Source organism: Triticum dicoccoides, chromosome 7B (genome assembly GCF_002162155.2).
Source record: "Triticum dicoccoides isolate Atlit2015 ecotype Zavitan chromosome 7B, WEW_v2.0, whole genome shotgun sequence".
Taxonomy (NCBI): domain Eukaryota; kingdom Viridiplantae; phylum Streptophyta; class Magnoliopsida; order Poales; family Poaceae; genus Triticum; species Triticum dicoccoides.
The window spans coordinates 662,655,644-662,662,566 of NC_041393.1; positions in this window are offsets into that span (position 1 = coordinate 662,655,644).

The following is a 6,923-nucleotide window of genomic DNA, read 5'->3' on the forward strand; positions in this document are numbered from 1 at the left end:
TCATCCCAGAGGCAGCATCGATCAGCTTCAGTTAGCAGCAGTAGCGAAGGAATCGCTCTATCGGGTTCAGTTAACAGCCATCGATCGATCGCTCGGGTTCAGTAACGTGTAGCCTGCAGTGCAATCGCTCGGGTTCAGTTAAAGCCCAACGCCTCGCTCGGGTTCAGTTAGAGCCAACGCCTCGCACACACGCGCATACTTGTACGAGATAAACATGCATCGCTCGGCCCCCGGCCGCCCACCGTAACTGGGAACTCCCCGAAATTTTCCTCGCCCTCACTTCTACCACGGTTTTTTCCGTCATGGACGGCCCAAAGAATGTCATGCAGCTGCGTCTCTGGCCCGCCCAGGACAAAAAGCCCATTTTCTGTCATGATTTTTTGTCATAGAAGTAGGAGCCCACCACATCTATGATGATACAGGGTTTTGTCACAATTATCGTCATAGAAGTGTCATATGTATGACAAAAAAAAATGTCGTTTGGCCCAAAATGTCATGGATGTGTCTTTTTTTTGTAGTGTGTTGTCCATACCCTGCATGGTGGACGCTTGTCTAACATCCCCTAAATTGGAAAATCTCCAGCAGTTTGAGTTCTACCATTACCACAAATGTTTCATACCACGAACCGCACACCAAGAATTTGCGCCCACACCTTCGATGCCCATCTCGTGGTTTTCCTCCTCTATCCACACCGCCACCTTCGCCCGGTGACATCTACCAGAGAATCTAGTACAAATGCTTCGACTCCCACTGCTAAAAAAACTTCCGCTTGTGGTGGTTATCTGTCGGAGGCCTCACTGCACAGTATCATCCACTCTGGAGCACTTTGCCGATTGTTTTGGTAATAGAAATCCCTATCAGTTGTCTCCAAATAAAGTCGCCTCACGTTAAAAGCATTGGAATTTGTTTTGAAGGTCAGCAGCTCATCATCGAAGATGCCCCTTCACATCAAGGGTTTCTCCTTCATTATTGTTATAAACCTTCGCAGATAATTTTCATCTCTGTGCCCAAACCGGAGACCTTGGGTGTAATTCGTGATCCGTTTAATGATCACGACAAGTTGGTGTTTGGATCCTCACTTTTTTAGGTACCGTATATTATCACCTACACATTTGTAATCATAAGCTTCATTTTTCATTTGTGCGCATAAGGTTTATATCATCTTGGAGTACATTTTGGGTACTAGTATTATGTTATACGCTCAATGAAGAGTTCATCCATGGATAGCCTATCAATGCTACTGGATTCTGTCAAGATCTTATATATCAGAATGTTTAGTTATGATCTGAACATAATTATTGGCTCGCTGCGATGCATTTGATGTCTGGAGAATTTATATATAGAGGTGATGATTTCATGCACATTGAAAGCCCGTATATATTGTACTAGAATTAACCGTTCAGCTGTCGCTCTTTCGACATACTCTTTTTTCAGACCTTAACTATTTTCAATCTTCGTGTCTACTTAGGCACTAACACATGGAGAAAAACATATTACCAATCGGTGCTGTAATAAGCACTAGGCTTTTCTCAGTTCTCATGACATTCGTTTGAGGACAATAACGATGGAAGGACATGCATCCAACCAGGCAAACAGAAACTTTGTCACATTCTTTCTGTTGAATGCGAGGTTACTATTGTCCATGAGGCTTAAGTTTTTCAACAAGAGATTGCTCACGGACGGACATGTTGAACAGCAAAAAAAAGAAGATTCATGTGGTCAAATGGGCTTCTGAACATGCTCAGCTTCTATTTACAACAACTTGTAGTCATCCTCCAATAATTTTTTTGAACAGGATGTTGATTTTATGGATCAGACCGATCCATTTGTTTGTGACTACGAAAAACACTAGTTGGGTTAGATGTTATTACCATGTTCAACCTGGGTTTTGTCTAAATTTGATGAACAACTAATCCTTGGGCTTTTCGTACCGTTTGTAAGATTGGGTTACATGTTGTTGCCCTCGTACTTCCCCCTGCCTGCCACTACATTGTCGCATCTTCCATGTCTCCTGTTCATTCCCGTTCGAGGCCTCGCCGTCGTTCTCCGCCTTGGTTCGCTCGCTATGCCCACCGCCGTCTGGCATTGTCAACATGGTCAACAACCAAGACTAATCAGGAGATGACTGTACGTGGAGAGGCTGACAGTAGGGACCCACCAGGGTCATTGCATTATGCAAGCAGGTGCCTCATTATTACAAGCAAAAAAATACTTCCTCCTAATTGTTTGACAACTAAGTCCCACGCCATTGTCAATGTAGTCAATAAACGAGAAAATTACACAACGAGCGGATAACACCAGGGACACAACAGCTCGTGCAGTTGTTTTTTAGTTTTAGAGACGGAGCTCAACTGCGCGCTGTGTCGGAGCTGTGGCCCGTCTAACCCACGCTTACACTTTTATTTAAGCACATGACGAGCCCAGTTGATATCTTTTTTCTTTCTGAAAATGGCTAGCCCTGTTTTCTTGGAGAATACCCAACCGATGCCTACTTGCTTTTCTCAGTCGTGCTGGGCTGCAAATCTTTCAAGACGAGGAAGGATGTAAGTAGTAAGAAATGGGCTTCCCCAGAAAATGGGCTATAAGTAGTAAGAAATGGGCTGTAAATTTTTAAACCAAAGCCAACCGGCAATTACATTCAAATGTGATTTTTTTGGATTTCTCTACTCTTATAAAAAGCAAAGTTGGTCATGATGGTGTGCCTGCCATCCTGCAATATATGTCGTCTGATAACGGATAGGAAGGAAACTATGACAATTTACCCGCACTCCTCTCCACATTTGCAGATAAGGCCTTCCCTCGTTCATCCTTTTGTCCCACAAGATAAACTACTCATACAAATGCATCTTGATGTTCCGTGCAACGCACGGGCATCTTGCTAGTCAAGATTTTAAATTTCATTCATTTTTTTGCGGAGAATTTTTTTTGAATTTTATTTTCATATAAGTTTTTTTAAAAAAAATAACATGACTTGAAATTTCGTGATTAAAAGAGTTCAGACCCCGCCGAAATATGCAAAATTTCATTGAATTTTTTAGCAGTGCCTAGAATATGGTCTGTAATGCTAATAAAAAGAATATGGGATTGAAAATATCCTTAAGAATTAGCAAATGGGCTGTAAATTATTGAAAAGAATGGCTAATGGGTTGTATGCTATTTTCCATAGATTTGGAAGCTAACTTCTAGGCCTACTAGGTTGACGATGATGTTTTCCTAAAAAACGTTTGGATGGGTACGCAAGGCTTTGTCAACTTAGTCAACACAGAGCAGTGACTGTTGGATGTCCATCCAACGGCCGGCGTGCTTCTTCAATCTCTGATCTTCTTGCTCCAGCCGCCCAAACCAGCACCGGCGGGACTGCCTGCTCCCTCCTCCTGTGGCCGACTGTGTTGCTGCCAGGCCATCCCTCTACCCACCTGCACATCATGTTATTTTCTGGTGATGTCAGCCTCACCCCACAGCCGACAGTCAGCCCTCGTACTCCCCTCAACACGGGCATCTGCTAATGTGGCTTTGCCGGCTCCGGGTCGTTCCCTTCCTGGGCCTCTCCCTCGTCCACCATGTTTGTGCTCTTGGCGCGGCATGGTCAACATGGTCAACAAACAGCAGCCATTGGAAGAGGGATGTAAGTGGAGAGGCTGACAGTAGGGACCCACCTAATTGCAAGTGCCTCCTTATTACGCGAAGACAGTGGGGCTTCTCCGGGTCGTTCCAGTCTGGGGCCTCGCCGTCGTCCACCGCCCTGGTGCTCTTGGCAGCGTCATCAATGTGGTCAATGAACGACATCCATCGGAAGAGGGACTGTACATGGAGAGGCTGACAGCTGGGTCCACGGCCGCATGCAAGGAAGTGCCTCTGTAGGATCGTAAGTATGTCTAGAGGGAGGGTGATTAGACTACTTGACCAAATAAAAACCTAGCCTTTTCCCAATTTTAATTCTTGGCAGATTTTAGCAACTTAGCACTAGTCAAGCAAACAACCTACACATGCAATTCTAAGAGTATAACAGCGGAATGTAAATCATTGCATATGAAGGTAAAGGGGAGGACTTTGGAGGGAGAAAACGCAATGTTGACACGGAGATTTTTGGCGTGGTTCTGATAGGTGGTGCTATCGTACATCCACGTTGATGGAGACTTCAACCCACGAAGGGTAACGGCTACGTGAGTCCATGGAGGGATCCACCCACAAAGGCTCCACGAAGAAGCAACCTTGTCTGTCCCACCATGGCCATTGCCCACGAAGGACTTGCCTCACTTGGGTAGATCTTCACGAAGTAGGCGATCTCCTTGCCCTTACAAACTCCTTGCTTCAACTCCACAATCTTAACGGAGGCTCCCAAGTGACACCTAACCAATCTAGGAGACACCACTCTCCAAAAGGTAATAGATGGTGTGTTGATGATGAACTCCTTGCTCTTGTCCTTCAAATGATAGTCTCCCCAACGCTCAACTCTCTATCACAGATTTGGCTATGGTGGAAAGATGATTTGGGTGCAAAGCAACTTGGGGAAGGCTAGATGTCGGTGTCAAAACCGGCGGATCTCAAGTAGGGGGTCCCGAACTGTGCGTCTAGGCGGATGGTAACAGGAGACAAGGGACATGATGTTTTTACCCAGGTTCGGGCCCTCTTGATGGAGGTAAAACCCTACTCCTGCTTGATTAATATTGATGATATGGGTAGTACAAGAGTAGATCTACCACGAGATCAAAGAGGCTAAACCCTAGAAGCTAGCCTATGGTATGATTGTTGTTCGTCCTACGGACTAAAACCCTCCGGTTTATATAGGCACCGGGGAGGGCTAGGGTTACACAGAGTCGGTTACAATGGTAGGAGATCTACATATCCATATTGCCAAGCTTGCCTTCCACGCCAAGGAAAGTCCCATCCGGACACGGGACGAAGTCTTTAATCTTGTATCTTCATAGTCCAGGAGTCCGGCCAACAGTGATAGTTCGGCTATCCGGACACCCCCTAATCCAGGACTCCCTCAGTAGCCCCTCAACCAGGCTTCAATGACAACGAGTCCGGCGCGCATATTGTCTTCGGCATTGCAAGGCGGGTTCCGCCTCTGAATACTTCATAGAAGATTTTGAACACAAGGATAGTGTCTGGCTCTGCAAAATAAGTTCCACATACCACCATAGAGAGAATAATCTTTACACAAATTCAATCTGCTGACGTATTCTACGGCGTGACGTCACACCACGGCCAAGCTTTTATTGGAATCGTTTTTACTGTCCCACCTCAGCGTGTTTAGCGAGGCGGTTTCTTTGGCACGTCTTGTCAAAGCAGAGATCGTGTCCCCTTATTTCGGGATTCTCATCAATACGGGTGTGGGTAATCCAACCGCGCCATTGATTACGGCGCTTGGGAGATAAGCGAGTTTTACCAGGCTGGTGGTGGACGCATAGCTTCGCCCGTCCATATAAGGGGATAAGGATCCACCTTTTCACCTACGTCTTCTTGCTCCTTTGCTCATCCATTTCCACGCACTCGAGCTCCAGCGCCCAAGTCCGCACATCCCTCCTCAACCTTCTCCAGCCATGTCTAGAGCGGGAGGCAAGTGGATGGTCTCCTCCGTAATGGAGGAACAAGTCAAAAAGCTGCGGAAGGCCGGATACTTGTCCAGCGACATCGCGCATCGGCTCCCCGACAAGGGGCAGCTCCTCCCCACCCCCAGGCCCCATGAGAGGGTGGTGTTCCTCACCCACTTCCTCTGCGGACTAGGTTTTCCACTTCACCCATTTGTCTGGGGGCTCATGTTCTACTATGGCCTAGATTTCCACGATCTAGCCCTGAACTTCATCCTCAACATCTCGGCGTTCCTCGTCGTGTGCGAGGCCTTCCTCTGCATCCAGCCCCACTTCGGCTTATGGCTGAAGACTTTTAATGTCAAGCCGAAGGTAGTGGGCGGCCACCAAGCGGAGTGTAGAGGCACCATGGTGGGTCGGATGGCCAACGTCCTATGGCTCGAGGGCTCCTTCATGGAGACAATAAAGGGGTGGCAATCGGGGTGGTTCTACATCACCGAGCCATGCGACCCCAAATGGGCGGCGGCCCCTGAATTCCGATCTGGTTTCCCACACGGCTCACCTCCTGGAAAGAGACGGGCCTAACATGGGGAGATTCGGAAGAGCTGACCTGACTTCAAACCTGCGTCCAAAAACTGGTGAACAAGAGTCTCAAGCTTGTCAATGTAGTCCAGGTCATGCTCATCTGCCGGATCCTCCCATGCCAACAACGGGCCTTCAAATTGTGGGAATTTGATCCGGCACAGCACCAAACCTTGCGCAAGCTCTTCGACACTACGTACGAAGATGCCTGGAAGGTGCTGTTTAAGGGCGCCGAAGCCCCCGCATCCGCTACCGAAGATCGCGGATTCAGCTCGCCGCGTCCGGCCAGCGAGGTAAGCTATTCTACCCTCTATGGGACTCTTGTTTTTCATAGTCTGACTCTATGTGGGATCTAAACTCCCTTACCTTTGACAGGATTGGCTGAAGACGTCCGGGCAGGTTAACTGTCCGACTCCTTTGCCAGAAGACCCAGCGGACGCTCGATTGACGGGGCTGCTGGTTCTGGCACCTCACGTGGTGCCGGAGAAGAAGGCCAAGAAGAAGGCAACGGGAGATCAAAGGAGTGCTCGGCGCCAGGTGTTGTCGGACTCATCATCCGACGATTCCGAGGCGGACTCCTCCCGTGAAGACGAGGAGGAGGAAAAAGAGGCCTCTCCCTCAGCGGGGGGAGAGAAGAAAAGGAAGGTCGCCCCTGCTGGGGGGCGGGGGGTCCAAGAGAGGAAGGACCCTTCCTCCGGACTTTTCCACCAACGCCGACGACGGCGAAGAGGAGTGGCCCTCGAGGGCCAAGCCCCTGGCGAGATCGTAAGTGTCAGGATTCCAGAATAACTCATGATTTTTCATTTG